Source organism: Peromyscus maniculatus, chromosome X (genome assembly GCF_049852395.1).
Source record: "Peromyscus maniculatus bairdii isolate BWxNUB_F1_BW_parent chromosome X, HU_Pman_BW_mat_3.1, whole genome shotgun sequence".
NCBI classification, from domain to species: domain Eukaryota; kingdom Metazoa; phylum Chordata; class Mammalia; order Rodentia; family Cricetidae; genus Peromyscus; species Peromyscus maniculatus.
The window spans coordinates 106,194,294-106,211,622 of NC_134875.1; positions in this window are offsets into that span (position 1 = coordinate 106,194,294).

Genomic DNA, 17,329 nt, shown 5'->3' on the forward strand with positions numbered 1-17,329 from the left:
ACTGAATAGTATTATAAAATTTAAAAAAACAAAAAAAAATGCCCCAAACACAAGGGCACCCACATATGTAAAAGAAACATTACTAAAGCTTAAACCACATATAAAACCCCACACATTAGTAGTGGGAGACCTCAACACCACACTTTCACCATTGGACAGATCTCCCAAATCGAAACTTAACAGAGAAATAAAGGACTTAACTGATGTCATGACCCAAATGGACCTAATAGATATGTACAGAACATTCCATCCTAACAAAAAAGATTATACCTTCTTCTCAGCACCCCATGGAATTTTCTCTAAAATCGACCAAATACTTGGCCACAAAGCAAATCTCAACAGATACAAAACAATTGGAATAACCTCCTGTGTTCTATCAGACCACCACGATTTAAAATTAGATTTCAACAACAACAAAAACTACAGAAAACCTACAATCTCATGGAAACTGAATAATTCCAAACTGAATCACCAGTGGGTTAAGGAAGAAATAAAAAAAAGAAATTAAATACTTCCTAGAGATCAAAGAAAATGAAGACACCACATACCCAAACTTATGGAACACTATGAAAGCAGTGCTAAGAGGAAAATTCATAGCACTAAATGCCCACATAAAGAAGTTGGAGAAATCCCACACTAGTGACTTGACAGCACACCCAAAAGCCCTAAAACAAGAAGAAGCAAAGTCTCCCAGAATAGACGCCAGGAAATTGTCAAAGTGAGAGGTGAAATTAATAAAATAGAAACTAAGAGAATAATACAAAAAATTAATGAAACAAAGAGTTGGTTCTTTGAGAAAATCAACAAGATAGACAAGCCCTTATCCAAACTAACCAAAAGACAGAGAGAGAGAGAATCCAAATCAACAAAATCAGAAATGAAAAGGGGGACATAACAACAGACATTGAGGAAATTCAGAGAATTATCAGGTCATATTTCAAAAACCTCTACTCCACAAAACTGGAAAACCTAAAAAACATGGACATTTTTCTGGATAGGTACAACATACCTAAGTTACATCAGGACCAGATAAACTATTTAAATAGTCCAATAACCCCTAAGGAAATAGAAATAGTCATTAAAAGTCTCCCAACCAAAAAATGCCCAGGACCAGATGGTTTCAGCACAGAATTCTACCAGGTCTTCAAAGAAGAGTTAATACCAATACTCTCTAAATTGTTCCACATAATAGAAACAGAAGGGACATTACCAAACTCCTTCTATGAGGCTACAATTACCCTGATTCCCAAACCAAACAAGGATACAACAAAGAAAGAGAACTACAGACCGATCTCCCTCATGAACATTGATGCAAAAATACTCAATAAAATACTGGCAAATAGACTCCAAGAACACATCACAACAATTATCCACCATGATCAAGTAGGCTTCATCCCAGGGATGCAAGGGTGGTTCAACATATGAAAGTCTGTCAATGTAATACACCATATAAACAAACTCAAAGAAAAAAAAACACATGATCATCTCACTAGATGCAGAAAAGGCATTTGACAAAATCCAACACCCCTTCATGATAAAAGTCTTGGAGCCATCAGGAATACAGGGAACATACCTAAACATAATAAAGGCAATTTACAGCAAGCCAACAGCCAACATCAAATTAAGTGGAGAGAAACTCAAAACAATTCCACTAAAATCAGGAACGAGGCAAGGCTGTCCACTCTCCTCATACTTATTCAATATAGTACTTGAGTTCTAGCCAGAGCAATAAGACAACATAAGGAGATTAAGGGGATACAAATTGGAAAGGAAGAAGTCAAGATTTCCTTGTTTGCAGATGACATGATAGTATACTTGAGTGACCCCAAAGATTCCACCCAGGAACTGATAAAGCTTATAAACACCTTCATCAACATAGCAGGATACAAGATCAATCCAAAAAAATCAGTAGCCCTCCTATATACAATGGACAAAGAAGCTGAGAAGGAAATCAGAGATACATCACCCTTTACAATAGCCACAAATGAAATACCTTGGGGTAACACTAACCAAGCAAGTGAAGGACCTATATGACAAGAACTTTAAGTCCCTGAAAAAAGAAATTGAAGAAGATGTCAGAAAATGGAAAGATCTCCTGTGCTCATGGACAGGCAAGATTAAATTAGTAACAATGGCAATCTTACCAAAAGCAATCTACAGATTCAATGCAATTCCAATCAAAATACCAACACAATTCTTCACAGACTTGGAAAGAATAATACTCAACTTCATATGGAAAAACAAAGAACCCAGGATAGCCGAAAGAATCCTGTACAATAAAACAACCTCTGGAGGCATCACAATCCCTGAATTCAAGCTCTACTATAGAGCTACAGTAATAAAAACAACTTGGTATTGGCATAAAAACCGACATGTGGACCAATGGAATCGACCTGAAGACCCTGACATTAACCCACACACCTATGAACATATAATTTTTGACAAGGAAGCCAAAAGTGTACAATGGAAAAAAGAAAGCATCTTCAACAAATGGTGCTGGCATAACTGGATATCAACGTGTAGAAGGCTGCAAATAGATCCATATCTGTCACCGTGCACAAAACTGAAGTCCAAGTGGATCAAGGACCTCAACATAAATCCAGCTACTCTAAACCTGGTAGAAGAGAAAGTAGGAAGTAGTCTTGAACACATTGACATAGGAGATCACTTCCTATATATAACACCAGTAGCACAGACACTGAGACAAACAATCAATCAATGGGACCTCTTGAAACTGAGAAGCTTTTGTAGAGCAAAGGATACGGTCAACAAGGCAAAGCGACAGCCTACAGAATGGGAAAAGATCTTCACCAACCCCACATCTGACAGAGGACTGATATCCAGAATATATAAGGAACTCAAGAAATTAGACATCAAAACGACCAACAGTCCAATTAAGAAATGGGCTATAGAACTAAACAGAGAATTCTCAACAGAGGAAACTCAAATGGCTGAAAGACATTTAAGGAATTGCTCAACATCCCTAATCATCAGGGAAATGCAAATCAAAACAACTCTGAGATACCACCTTACAGCTGTCAGAATGGCTAAGATCAAAAACACTGAGGACACTTTATGCTGGAGAGGATGTGGAACTCGAGGAACTCTACTCCACTGCTGGTGGGAATGCAAGCTTGTACAACCACTTTGGAAATCAATATGGCACTTTCTTAGAAAATTGGGAATAAGTCTCCTCCAAGATCCAGCTATACCACTCTTGGGCATATACCCAAGAAATGCTCAATCATACCACAAGAGCACTTGCTCAGCTATGTTCATATCAGCATTGTTTGTAATAGCCAAAACCTGGAAACAACCTAAATGCCCTTCAACTGAAGAACGGATAAATAAATTGAGGCACATATACCCAATGGAATAATACTCAGCAGAAAAAAAAAAACAATGACATCATGAGGTTTACAGGAAAATGGATGGATCTAGAAAAAAAAATCATCCTGAGTGAGGTAACTCAGACTCAGAAATACAAATATTGTATGTACTCACTCATAGGAAGGTACTAGAGGTGGAACAAGGATGGCTGGACTGCTACTCACATCACCAGGGAGGCTAGCTGGAAAACAGGACCCCAAGAAAGACACGAGGATTGCCCAATGACGGAAAAATGGCTGAGATCTACATGAACAACCTGGACATGAGTGGGAGTAATGAAGGGCGAGGGTCAAGGGAAAGAGAGAGCCTTTGGGAGCAGGAGATCCCAGCTGGATCAAGAACAGAGAGGGAGAACAAGGAATAGGAGACCATGGTAAATTAAAACCACATGAGAAAAGGAAGAAACAAAGTGCTAGAGAGGCCCACAGAAATCCCCCAAATACCCCCACAATAGACGGCTGGCAATGGTCGAGAGACAGCCGGAACTGACCTATTCTGGTGATGGGATGGCCAAATACACTAATAGTCGTGCCAGAAACCCCATCCAATGCCTGAGGAATCTGGATGCAGAGATCCACGGCTAGGCCCCAGGTCTAGCTCCAGGAGTCCAATTAGCGAGAAAGAGAAGGGTTTATATGAGCGAGAATTGTTGAAACCAAGGTTGGATAAAGCACCGGGACAAATAACCAAATGAATGGAAGCACAGGATCTATGAACCAAAGGCTGAGGGGCCCCCAACTGCATCAGGCCCTCTAAGTAGATCTCTGAAGTATTCGAAGGCCACCTGGCCAAACATCCTAATTGTCATGCTAGAAACCCCATCCAATGAGTGAGGGAACTGGATGCAGAGATCCACAGTCAGGCCCCAGGTGGAGCTCCAGGTGTCCAATTGGTGAGAAAGGAGGGTTTGTATGATTGAGAATTGTTGAGACCAAGGTTGGATGAAGCACAGGGACAAATATACACATGTAAGAAAATACATGAACTATGAACCAATAGCTGAGGAGCCCCCAACTGGATCAGGCCCTCTGGATAAATAAGACAGTTGATTAGCTTGATCTGCTTGGGAGGCATCCAGACAGTGGGACCCTGTCCTGTCCTCAATGCATGAACTGGCAGTTTGGAACCTGGGGCTTATACAGGGACACTTGGCTCAGCCTGGGAGGAGAGGACTGAACCTGCCTGGACTGAATCTACCAGGTTGAACTCAATCCTCGGGGGAGTCTTTGCTCTGGAGGAGATGGAAATGGGGAGTGGGCTGGGGGGAAGGCCGGGCTGGGTGGGTGGGAGGGGGGAGAACAAGGGAATCTGTGGCTGATATGTAAAATTAAACTTAATAAATAAATTTTTTTATCTTTTTTTTCCTAATATTTTTTTTATTATTTTACAACACCATTCAGTTCAACATAATAGCCACAGATTCCCCTGTTCTCCCCCTCTCGCCCCCCCCTCTCCCCAGCCCACCCCCTACTCCTACCTCCTCCAGATCAAGGTCTCCCCCGAGGACCAGGGTCAACCTGGTAGACTTAGTCCAGGCAGGTCCATTCCCCCCCTCCCAGACCGAGCCAAGTGTCCCTGCATAAGTCCCAGGATTCAAACAGCCAACTCATGCAACGAGCCCAGGACCCGGCTCCAATGCACAGCTGCCTCCCAAACAGATCAAGCCAAATGACTGTCTCACGCATTCAGGGGGCCTGATCCAGTTGGGGGCCCCTCAGCCTTTGGTTCATAGATCCTGTGCTTCCATTCATTTGGTTATTTGTCCCGGTGCTTTATCCAACCTTGGCTTCAACAATTCTCTATTGGAGAAATTATTTTGGCCACTCCACGTAGTTAAAAGGATATTTATTTAATGGCGTAACTCACAAATTAAGTAATGGGTAGGTCGCAGGGTCCGGGGAAGGTGTAACGCAGTCCAGCAGTGTTCTCCGGAGCTCTGCACAGTCAATCTGCACCGGTCAGCGTCCCGGCACCGAGAGAGCGCCCAGAGAGAGCGCTGGCCCCTCCAGCTCTCAGGTCCCCCGGCACCTCCCCTCGCCCCGCCTCGTAGGCGTGACAGTTGCCAGAGTCTCAATGGGGGTTGGAACTTCCAGAACCAAGCTGGAATGGCTACCCACTACAATTCTCGCTCATATAAACCCTCTTCTTTCTCACTAATTAGACTCCCAGTGCTCCACCAGGGGCCCAGCCGTGGATGTCTGCATTCAGATTCCTCAGTCCTTGGATGGGGTTTATGGCACAACTATCAGGGTGTCTGGCCATCCCATCACCAGAGTAGGTCAGTTCCTGCCGTCTCACGACCATTGCCAGCAGTCTTTTTTGGGGGTATCTTTGTGGAACTCCATGGGCCTCCCTAGCTCTCTGCTTCCTCCCCTTCTCACCTTCTCATGTGGTCTTCAATTACCATCGTCTCCTATTCCTTGTTCTCCCTCTCCCCCAAGATCCAGCTATACCACTCCTGGGCATATACCCAAGAAATGCTCAATCATACCACAAGAGCACTTGCTCAGCTATGTTCATATCAGCATTGTTTGTAATAGCCAAAACCTGGAAACAACCTAGATGCCCTTCAACTGAAGAATGGATAAATAAATTGTGGCACATATACACAATGGAATACTACTCAGCAGAGAAAAACAATGACATCATACGGTTTGCAGGCAAATGGATGGATCTAGAAAAAATCATCCTGAGTGAGGTAACCCAGACTCAGAAAGACAAATATGATATGTACTCACTCATAAGAAGATGCTAGATGTGGAACAAGGATGACTGGACTGCTACTCACATCACCAGTGAGGCTACCTGGAAAACGGGACCCCCAAAAAAGACACGGAGAAATGGACGAGATCTACATGAACAGCCTGGTCATGAGTGGGAACAATGAAAGGCGACGGTCGAGGGAAAGAGAGTGGGAGATCCTAGCTGGATTAATAAATAAATTTTGAAAAATGAAAAAAAACTGTGCTCCACAAAAATTGAAGAAGTTAAAAGAAATGGACAAATTTCTTGATAGATATCACATACCAAAATTAAATCAAGTTCAGATAAATAATGCAAATATTCATATAATCCCTAAGGAAATAGAAACAATCATTAAAAGTCTCCCAATCAGAAAAAAAAAATGAGTAGGGCTAGATGTTTTTAGTGCAGAATTCTATCAGACTTTCAAAGAAGAGCTAAAACCAATATTCCTCAAATTATTCCACAAAATAAAAACAGAAGGAATATTGCTAACTTCTTTATATGATGCAAGAATTATCCTGATACCCAAATCACACAAAGATTCATCAAAGAAAGAGAACTACAGACCAACTTCCCTCATGAACAATGATGCTAAAATACTCAATAAATACTTGAAATATTTGAAATAATTGCATCCAAGAAGACATCAAAAAGATCATCCACCATGATCAGTGGGCTTCATACCAGAAATGCAGGGATGGTTCAACATGACAATCTGTCAATGTGATCCACCATATAATAAACTGAAGGGGGAAAAACACATTATCTTCTCATTAGATGTTGAAAAGCCTTTGACAAAACCCAACACCTCTTCATTAAAAAGTCTTGGAGAGATCAGGAATACAAGGGACACACATTAACATAATGAAAGCAATATGCAGCAAGATGTTTGATAACATCAAAGTAAATGGAGAGAAACATAGAGCAGTTCCATTAAAATCAGGAACAAGAAAAGGCTGTGCATTTTCTCCATATTTGTTCAATATAGTACTTAAAGTTCTAGCTAAAACAATAAGACAACTAAAGGAGATCAAGGGGATAGAAACTGGAAAGGAAGAAGTCAAAGTATAATTAATCACAGATGATATGATAGTATACAAAAGTAAACCTAAAAATTATACCTACAGCTGATCAACAGTTCAGTGAAGCGGCTACATACAAGATTAACTAAAAAAAAATAAATAAATAAAAATAAAATAAAAAAACAGTAGTCCATTGTGGTTGATATATTTTGTACCCCAATAAACTTATCTGGGCGTCAGATAACAGAGCCGTCACTATATTAAACATAGAGGTTAGGCAGTGGTAGCACATGCTTTTAATTCTATCATTCTGAAGACAGAGATCTCTGTGAGTTCAAGGACACACTGGGAACTGCTAGGCATGGTGATACACACCTTTATTCTCAGCATTGAGATTTTATGCCTTTGCCTGGGAAAGACACATGCCTTTAATCCCAGGAAGTGATGGTAGTGTGGAGAAGGATATATAAGGCTTGAGGACCAGGAACTAGAAGCTTTGGGGCTTTTAGGCTTTTAGGCTTTTGAGCAGCAGTTCAGCTGAGATCCATTCAGTTGATGACTCAGAGGCTTCCAGTTTGAAGAAACAGGATTGACTGAGAAGTTGGCAAGGTAAGGTTGGCTGTGCCTTGTTCTGATTCTCTGATATTTCAGAATTCACCCCAATACCTGGCTCCTGGGTTTTTTTTTTTATTAAAAAACCCTTTTAAGATTCTTGCTACAGCCCTCCATATACAAACAATAAATGGGCTGAGAAAAAATCAGGAAAACAACACCTTTCAACTAGCCAAAAGTCATATAAAATGTTTTGGTGTAATTCTAACCAAGCAAGTAAAAGACCTGTACAAGAAGAATTCCAAGTCTTTGAAGAAAGAAATTGGAGAAGATATCAGAAGATGGAAGGAACTCCCATGCCTATGGATCAGTAGAATTAACATAGTAAAAATGGCCATTTCACCAAAAAGAGTCACAATCCCCATTAAAAGCCCAACACAATTGTTTACAGACCTTGACAGAGCAACACTCAACTTCATATGGAAAAACAAAAAGACTGAGGATAGCTAAAACATTGTTGTATAATAAAAGAACTTCTGGAGGTATCACTACCCCTGATTTCAAGCTCTACTACACAGCTGCAACAATAAAGACTGAATGATATTGGCATAAAAACAGACAGATTGATCGATGGGATTGAATTGAAAATACAGACATAAATCCACACACCTGCAAACACTTGATTTTCAATAAAGAACCCAAAATTTTCCAATGGAAGAAAGAAAGAATAACTGGATGACAGCATGTGTAAGAAAGCAAATAGATCCAGGTCTATCACCCTGCACAAATCTCAAGTCCAAGTGGATCAAAGACCTCAACATAAATCCAGTTACACTGAACCTGATAGAAGAGAAAGTGGGAAATAGCCTTGAATGTAGGTACAGGAGACAACTTCTTGAGTGAAAAACCAATAATGCAGACACTAAGATCAACAGTTAATAAATGGAACCTCATGAAACTGAAAAGCTTCTGTGAGGCAAAGGGCATCATTAATATAACAAAAGGGCCATGTACAGAATGGGAAAGATCTTAACTTCACATCTGACAGAAGGCTGATTTCAAAAGTATGTAAATAACTCAAGAAACTAGACATTAAAAAAACCAAATAATCCAATTCAAAAATGGGGTACAAATGGAAACAGAATTCTCTACAGAAGAATCTCAAATGACTGAGAAACAAAGAAATATTCAACATCTCTACCCATCAGAGAAATGCAAATCAACACATCTTTGAAAATTCATCTAACACTTGTCAGAATGGCTAAGATAAAAAACACAAGTGGCAGCTCATGCTAGTGAGGCTATGGAGCAATGGGGAACACGCCTCCATTGCTGGTGGGAGTGAGTACTTGTACAGTGAGGTAATCCAGACCCAGAAAGGCAAAATTGTTCTGTACTCCCTTATAAATGGGCATTAGCTGTAAAGTAAAGGATAGGCAAGACTTCCAGTGGAGGGATTAGAACACCAACCCAGCCACATAAAGTTTGAACTATGGTCTGTCCTGCCTATGGGATGTGCTGGGATAAGGGTGGCACAGAGATTATGGGAGTGGCAAGACAATGAATAGTCCAGCTTGAGTCCCATGCCACAAATTTCAACAGATTAATACTTGAATTGCTTATTTAAAAGCAGAAAGGGTCATGTAGGTATAATCACAGGTGAGTCTTGTGGATTTGTTTTAAAATATCACATCTGAAATACTGGTTCCTCACATTTTGACTCCATTAAATGTGTTCTGTTCACTTTAGAAATATTAGGGTGAGCAGAATTGGGGGGAGGGGGGGTCCAGAAGGTAGGATGTATCCATGGCTCACTAACACGTGACCCATTGAAAGTGGGGCTTCTCTAAGTCACCCAGTATCTTAATGGACACTTTGTTTTCTGTTCCATGCAATGTAAGGAAAGAAGAGAGTTTGAGCAAAGCACAGAAACAAAGGTTTGATATATGATTTAAGCTTTAATAATGTTTCTTTTACAAATGTGGGTGCCCTTGTATTTGGGGCATAAATGTTCAGAATTGAAACTTCATCTTGGTGGATTCTCCCTGTGATAAGTATGTAATGTTCTTCCTGATCTCTTTCAGTTGATTTTCATTTGAATTCTCTTTTATTTGATATTAGGATAGCTACACAAGCTTGCTTCTTAAGTCTATTTGATTGGAAAGATTTTTCCTAGTCTTTTACTCTGAGGTATTCTCTGTCTTTGAATTTGAGGTGTGTTCGTGTATGCAGCAGAAGGATGGATCCTGTTTTCGTACCCATTCTGTTAGCCTGTGTCTTTTTAAAGGCAAATTGAGACCATTGATATTAATGGATATTAATGACCAGTTATTGTTAATTCCTGTTATTTTTTGGTGGTAGTGTTGTGTGTTTCCCTTCTTTGGTATTTGTTGCTGTAGGATTATCTATTGCCTGTGTTTTCATGGGTGTATATGACTTCCTTAGGTTGGATTTTTCCTTCTAGTGCTTTCTTTTTTTTTTTTTTTTTTTTTTTTTTTGGTTTTTCGAGACAGGGTTTCTCTGTGTAGCTTTGCGCCTTTCCTGGGACTCACTTGGTAGCCCAGGCTGGCCTCGAACTCGCAGAGATCCACCTGGCTCTGGATTAAAGGCGTGCGCCACCACCGCCCGGCTCTGGATTAAAGGCGTGCGCCACCACCGCCCGGCTCCTTCTAGTGCTTTCTGTAGGGCTGTATTTGTGGATAAGTATTGTTTAAATCTGGATTATCATGGAATATTTTGTTTACTCCGTCTATGGCAATCGAGGGTATTTCTGGGTATAATAGTCTGGAGTGGCATCCATGGTCTCTGTGTCTGCACAATGGTCTGTCCAGAACCTTCTGGCTTTCAGAGTTTCCATTGTGAAGTCAGTTGTTATTCTGATGGGTCTGCCCTTATATGTTACTTGGCCTTTTTTCTTTGCTGCTCTTAATATTTTTCCTTTTTTCTGTATGTTTAGTGGTTTGATTATCATGTGGCTAGGGACTTTTTTTTTGGAGGGGAGGTGATCCAGTCTATTTTGTGTTCTGTAAGCTTTATGTACCTTCATTGGCATTTCCTTCTTTAGGCTGCGAAAGTTTTCTTCTATGATTTTGTTGAATGTATTTTCTGTGCCTTTGAGTTGGTATTCTCCTTCTTCTATCCTTATTATTCTTAGGTTTGGTCTTTTCATGGTGTCCTAAATTTCCTGGACATTTTGTGTTATGACTTTGTTGGCTTCAGTATTTCCTTTTACTGATGAATCTATTTCTTCTACTGTATCTTCAATACCAGAGATACTCTCTTCCATCTCTTGCATTCTGTTGGTTATGCTTGCATCTGTGTTTCCTGTTCATTTACTCAGATTTTCCATTTCCAGCATTCCCTTAGTTTATCTTCTTTATTGTCTCAATTTCAGTTTTCAAATCTTGAACTGTTTCCTTCACCTGTTAAATTGCTTTTTTCTTGGCTTTCTTTAAGGGATTTATTGATTTCTTCCAATTTTTTTTTTATTTCATTAAGGGAATTTTTCATTTCCTCTAGAAAAGCCTCTGTCATCTTCTTAAAGTCATTTTAAGGTTGATTTCTTCTGCTTCTTCTGCATTGGGATGTTCAAGTGTTGCTGATATAGAACCACTAGGTTCTCATAATGCCATATTGGTCTTTATGTTATTGACTGTATTTTTGTGCTGGCATCTACCCATCTCTTCCTCCACTCAGTGCAAGTGGTGTCTGTGTCTGAGGGAGCCTCTCTTGGTCTAATTGATACGCTTGGTTCAATGGGAGCTCTTGGTCTAATTGGGGCTCTTGGTCCAATCAGTGCTGATGGACTCTGTGTCTTAGGGAGCAGCTCTTGGTCAACTGGCACTGATGGGCTCTGTCTCAGGGAGGAGGGTGGGTAGGTTTGGAAGGGGTGGGGCTTGTAGATTACAGGGAGGGTCTGGTGGGGGATGGTGGTAGTCCAACCTGCCTGCAGGATACCTGCCTGCTGGCCTGAAACTGGGACTGTAATGGGTGGTGGTGTGGGGGCATAGGGTTATGACCCTGAGCCCAAAGCCTAGAGGCTGGGGTGTTTGGATATGAGAACAAAGACTCACCTCTTAGTCTAATTGGTACTGGTGGTTCAATGTGTCTGTTTTTTAAAAAATTTTGTGTATGTGTTTGTGTGTGTGTGTGTGTGTGTGTGTGTGTGTATGTGTGTGTGTGTGTGTGTGTGTGTGTGTGTGTGTGTGTGTTCCTATGAGTGAAGGCTTGCACATACCACAGCAATAATGTGAAAGTCAGAGGTCAATCTCAGGTAAAATTTTCACCTCCCACAGACAGGGATGGAGTGTGTTTGATGTTGCCGCAACAAATGGCTTTGGTTTTAAACAGAATATAATTAAAGTTGAATAGTCGAGCTTTCAGTAAACCTAAGAGGGGACTTTATATGAAGCATTTCTAGGTAGTATCTTTATTTTCTGTTAGTTATTCAATGCCTCATTTACATATTGACTTATTAACATTGAACATGTTTAAAGTTGCTCTAATTAATGTAATATTTTCATTAAGTTTCTGAAAATTGCATACATAGACATAATGTATTTTGTTCATGTCCATACCTATTTCTCCCCTAACTCCTCCCAGCTGTTTTCTCATCCCTCTACTTGCTACCTCCTTATCTATTTGTCTGTCTGTCTATCATCTATCTATCTATCTATCTATCTATCTATCTATCTATCTATCTATCTATCTAACTATCTATCTATCTATCAATTGAAACAAGGTTTCTCTGTGAAGCAGTCCTGGCTGTTCTGGAACTCACTATGTAGAACAGGCTGTCCTTAAACCTGTAGATAGGCCTGCCCCTGCCTCCTGAGTGCTGAGATTAAAGGTGTGTGCCACTACCACCTGACTCTCATTTTATTTTAAATAACCTACAGATTTGTATTAGTGTGGGATACACACTCATGAGTATGGGACCATTGCTAATGTGTAGTTGATCTACTAAGGGCCACATCATACAAAATTTATTCTCTGTCCCCAAGAAGCCAATAACTGCTCAGTTAGGGGTGGAACTCATGAACCATATTGAAATACAGATTGGCTCGATCTTATTTTTCTTATAACCTTTATCTCTCCACTTCCCAATATTCCCCAAAGATGACTCAATATTTAAATTTGATGTTTCAAAAAGATAGGATTTTGAACAGTTAGTTATTCGGTTGAGACATTGGTGCGAATTCTGCCAATAAAACATCATTTTGCAAAATTTGTTGTACAAAATATGTGAGGATTGGGGATTTATTGAATCGTGTATTTTTCTTTCTGTCTGTCACTTAAATTGAGATCCATGTTATTTTACACTAGTTACTAGAACTCCACATCTGTAGTCAACCTAGACATAATAAAAACACAGACCAAAAAGAAAAATAAATCTTCAAAGAAACAAATTCTTTAAAGGGATAAAGAGAAGAGAGAAGAGAAAGTGTGTAGGAGAAGGAAAGAGACAGATCAAATTAATAAAATCAAAGAAATGAAATCAAGGAAAGACACATCCAACAACACAAACATACATACAAATTGGGTTTATTAAGAAAACTTCAGCACTACAGGTTTGATAATATGCAGAAAATTGATACTTTGCTACTGACATGCATTTCACCAAGACTGAATTAAATGAAGTGTTTGGAGTAGCTTTATCTCAACTTGGCAGAAGCTAACACCATTTGAGAGGAGGGAACCTCCATTAAGAAAATGTCTTCATAAGATCCACTGTAAGGCATTTTCTCAATTAGTGACCAATGTGGGGAGGGCCTAGTCCACTGAGGTGAGGTCATCCTTGGGTTAGTGGTCCTGGGTTTAAAAAGAAAGCAGGCTGAGCAAGCCATGAGAAGCAAGCCAGTAAACAGCATTTCCCCTTGGCCTCTGTGCCAGTTCCTGCTTCCAGGTTCCTGCCCTGTTTGTGTTCCTGTCCTGATTCCTTCAGTGATGTGCTACAATGTGTAAGTGTAAGTCAAATAAACCCTTTACTCCCCAATTTACTTTTGGTCCTGATGTTTCATCACAGCAATAGAAATCCTAACTAAGACATGAAGATACAGGAATCTTATATAAGATGACATTAACTATTTTCCAGTTAATTATTTATTGAGTCGGTAATAAAATATTTCCCTCCAATGACATGTTGTGGACTAAGTGGTTTCAATGGTGAATGCTGCCACTCATCTTAACAAGAAGTAAGCATAATTTTTCTTTTTTTTTTTTGAGATTCATTTATTTATTATGTATACAGTGTTCTGCCTGTATGCACGCCTGTAGGCCAGAAGAGAGCACCAGATCTCATTACAGATGATTGGGAGCCACCCTGTGGTTGCTGGGAATTGAACTCAGAACCTTTGGAAGAGCAGCCAGTGCTCTTAACCACAGAGCCATCTCTCCAGCCAGCATAATTTTTCTTAATTTCTTTTAAAAACACAAAGATGAAGACATTCTAAACTGATTTGGTTAAGTCCAGATTTGCCCCACTAGGTGGCAAAAGCAGATGGGGAACCAAAAACAAAAAAAGACTATGGGCAATATCCAAGACAATTATTTCAATTGATACATAAAATTCATATTATTAAACTTAAAAAAAATAGTTAATGATAATAAATAACGACTGAAATGCAGATTCCAGCTTGCAATTTGTATGTGCATATTTAAGAGGAAGTGTGTAGAGAGGTCAGGAAATTAAAAAAAGCTCCTTGAGAGTCTTCAAAATAAAACGGAGTATATGGGAGGTAAGGGTAGTGTAATACATGGTGTAAAAATGTCAATATTGGCCGGGCGGTGGTGGCGCACGCCTTTAATCCCAGCACTTGGGAGGCAGAGGCAGGCGGATCTCTGTGAGTTCGAGGCCAGCCTGGGCTACCAAGTGAGTTCCAGGAAAGGCGCAAAGCTACATAGAGAAACCCTGTCTCAAAAAAAAAAAACCAAAAAAAAAAAATGTCAATATTGGACGTTGAAGGTTTGAACTGGGGTAAGGAGCAGAGAGGAAGAGCACAGAAGGAGATGTGAAAGGGCTAATCAAGACTAGATGTGTTTGAAAACTGATAAACAAATCTGCTAATTTGTAAGGTAATTAAAAAGGATAATAATAATAATAAAATATTTTAAGTGTTGCTACTCAAAGCTGTACTTTGAAATGAAACCCATTATTATGTGTCACAATTAGACCCATTATCATGTGTAATTAATATAATTAACATATGCTAGTACAACCTTAAAACATTGAACAGGGAAAAGTTGAACATTTTCTCTCTAAGACCTGAAACAACACAAATTTGATTAGTTTCTTTTCTTTTTAAATTTTCAATTAATTTTTTTGAGTTTATACTTTAATTACAACATTTCTCCCAAGGCTGTGAACTTTCCAAAGTTTAAGTCACACAGCATGGAGAGTCCCACAAACCAAGAGAAAGTGGATGGCAGCCAGGCTCTGAGAAAGACAGGAATTCCCCACCAATAAAATGGTAGAATTTGGAAGATCCATCTCTCTCCATTAACAAAGTCTCAGAACGTCTAGTACCGCAATTTCCCATGATTTTGACTTAAAATCAGAACACACAGAAGAATCTGGAGATTACTACATCAAAGGAAAGGAAACAAAACAAATCAAATCCAAACATTGCATCCAATACAGAAGGACACAGAAATAAGGAAGAGAAGCATCAATACATGTTTATTGTTTTTTGGGGAGGTGAAGGTCAGTGGGCTGTGGAAAATTTAGTCAAATTCTTCTCAATGGCCAGATATTAAAGAGCTCAAAGCTTGGCCATGTCTCCAGTAACACAATCCGTTGTGTCAATATTTTGTATATTTTTACTCTGTAGATTTGAAGTCTTATATTTTCCATTCTTCCTTCACTTCTCTGCTATGGATAAAATATGTGGTTAAGGTACTTAACTGATAAATTACTTGAAATGGAAACAAATACATATGTATATATAGTCATAATATATAAATTGGATTATATAAACATCAATATAAAATGTATCCGTATTTATACATAAAACATGTAAAAATATATCAATATATAAATATATAAAAATCCATATATGAAAAATATAAAATAAATATATATACATATATATGAACACAATATTAAACTTCAATCAGATAATTTCTAAGATCCGTCAGAACCAACAGATATTCTGACACGAGACAGAATTTGTTTTCATTTTTACAAGTCTCTGGTTTAGGCTCTATAGTATCCTCTTTCTTTAATCATGTAGAGGGGATAAAACTTCACTGCACTTAATGAATAAGAAAGAACTTACATTTTGATAAAGCTGTTGGAAATGTGGAACGATAAACCTGAGTTTGTATAAGGCCATATAGAATTTTCCAGAAGGGTCCCTCAGAAAATAGGATTAATGTGTTGTTGTTATTGGGTCTCAAGGAAAAATCAGAAGGACTTTAATGAATGCTTGTAATGTCTTAGGTAATTTTCCACTTTGGGAGGTATTAAATGAAGGCTAATCTTGGTTGATTTATCATTGAAATTTATCCAACACTATTTTCAAACTGAAGAACACTGGAATTCTGTAGAGAAATAGAGATTTCTCAAGAAATCAATGGAGGACATTGATGTTTGTAGTCAACCTTGTACCATGGAATTGAGTTATTTCACAGAGAATCAAAAATACGCAAGTAGGCAATAATCAAGATGGAGATACATAAAAATGTATTAAGAATCAAATATATATGGTACACAATGAAGCAAGAAGAAAATATATGAAGAGCCTTCGTGGCCATGGGTTGGGTGACCATTTCTTATTAAAAGTCTTTGAAATGTTGAAAAATAATTTTAAAAACATAAATATTGAATGATGTATTTTGGTAAATATATGCAAATCCTTCTACTAACCAAAGGTTTGAATGGAGAAAATGTAGAGAAATCATCAGACAGAATCAGGAGAAAATTAACAACTGACTGTAAGTTGCATAAATGGATCAGAGACACATTTGTCAAATAAGATAATAACAAACAGATATAAATGTGTATATATATCAAGTATTGAAAATATAAAGTTAGAATAAGTTATGACCATTACCGCGACATGATATCAACAACTGATCCATAAAACAATGAGAATTTACATCATTGAAAATTTTCACATTGCCAGGTGGAGGTGGTGGTGGTAATGGTGGTGGTGGTAGTGGTGGTGGTGGTGCACACCTTAAATCCCAGCACTCATGAGGCAGAGGCAGGTGCATCTCTGTGAGTTCAAGGCCAGCCTGGTTTACAGAGCTAGTTCCAGGACCTAGGGCTGTTACACAGAGAAATCCTGTCTCGGAAAACAAACAAACAAAAAATTCCACATTATTGATGAGAATATCAAGTTATAAAAATGTTTCATATCATGAATCAAAATTGTAAATTCTTGCCCAGGAGATAAACAGCACACGTCTTCTCAAAGGCTATTACACGAATGTTCCAACATTGCAAAACGTTCCAGAAATACATGTCTAGTGATATTTAATTGAATGAAAAGTGATTAATATCCATATTGTATTCAGTGGTCAAAGGGTCTGCCTGATGGAGAATTTATCATAGTTAAAAAAACAAGAGTCAAAAACCCCACATTTTCCACCTCTTCCAAATGAGAAAGTTGGACTTT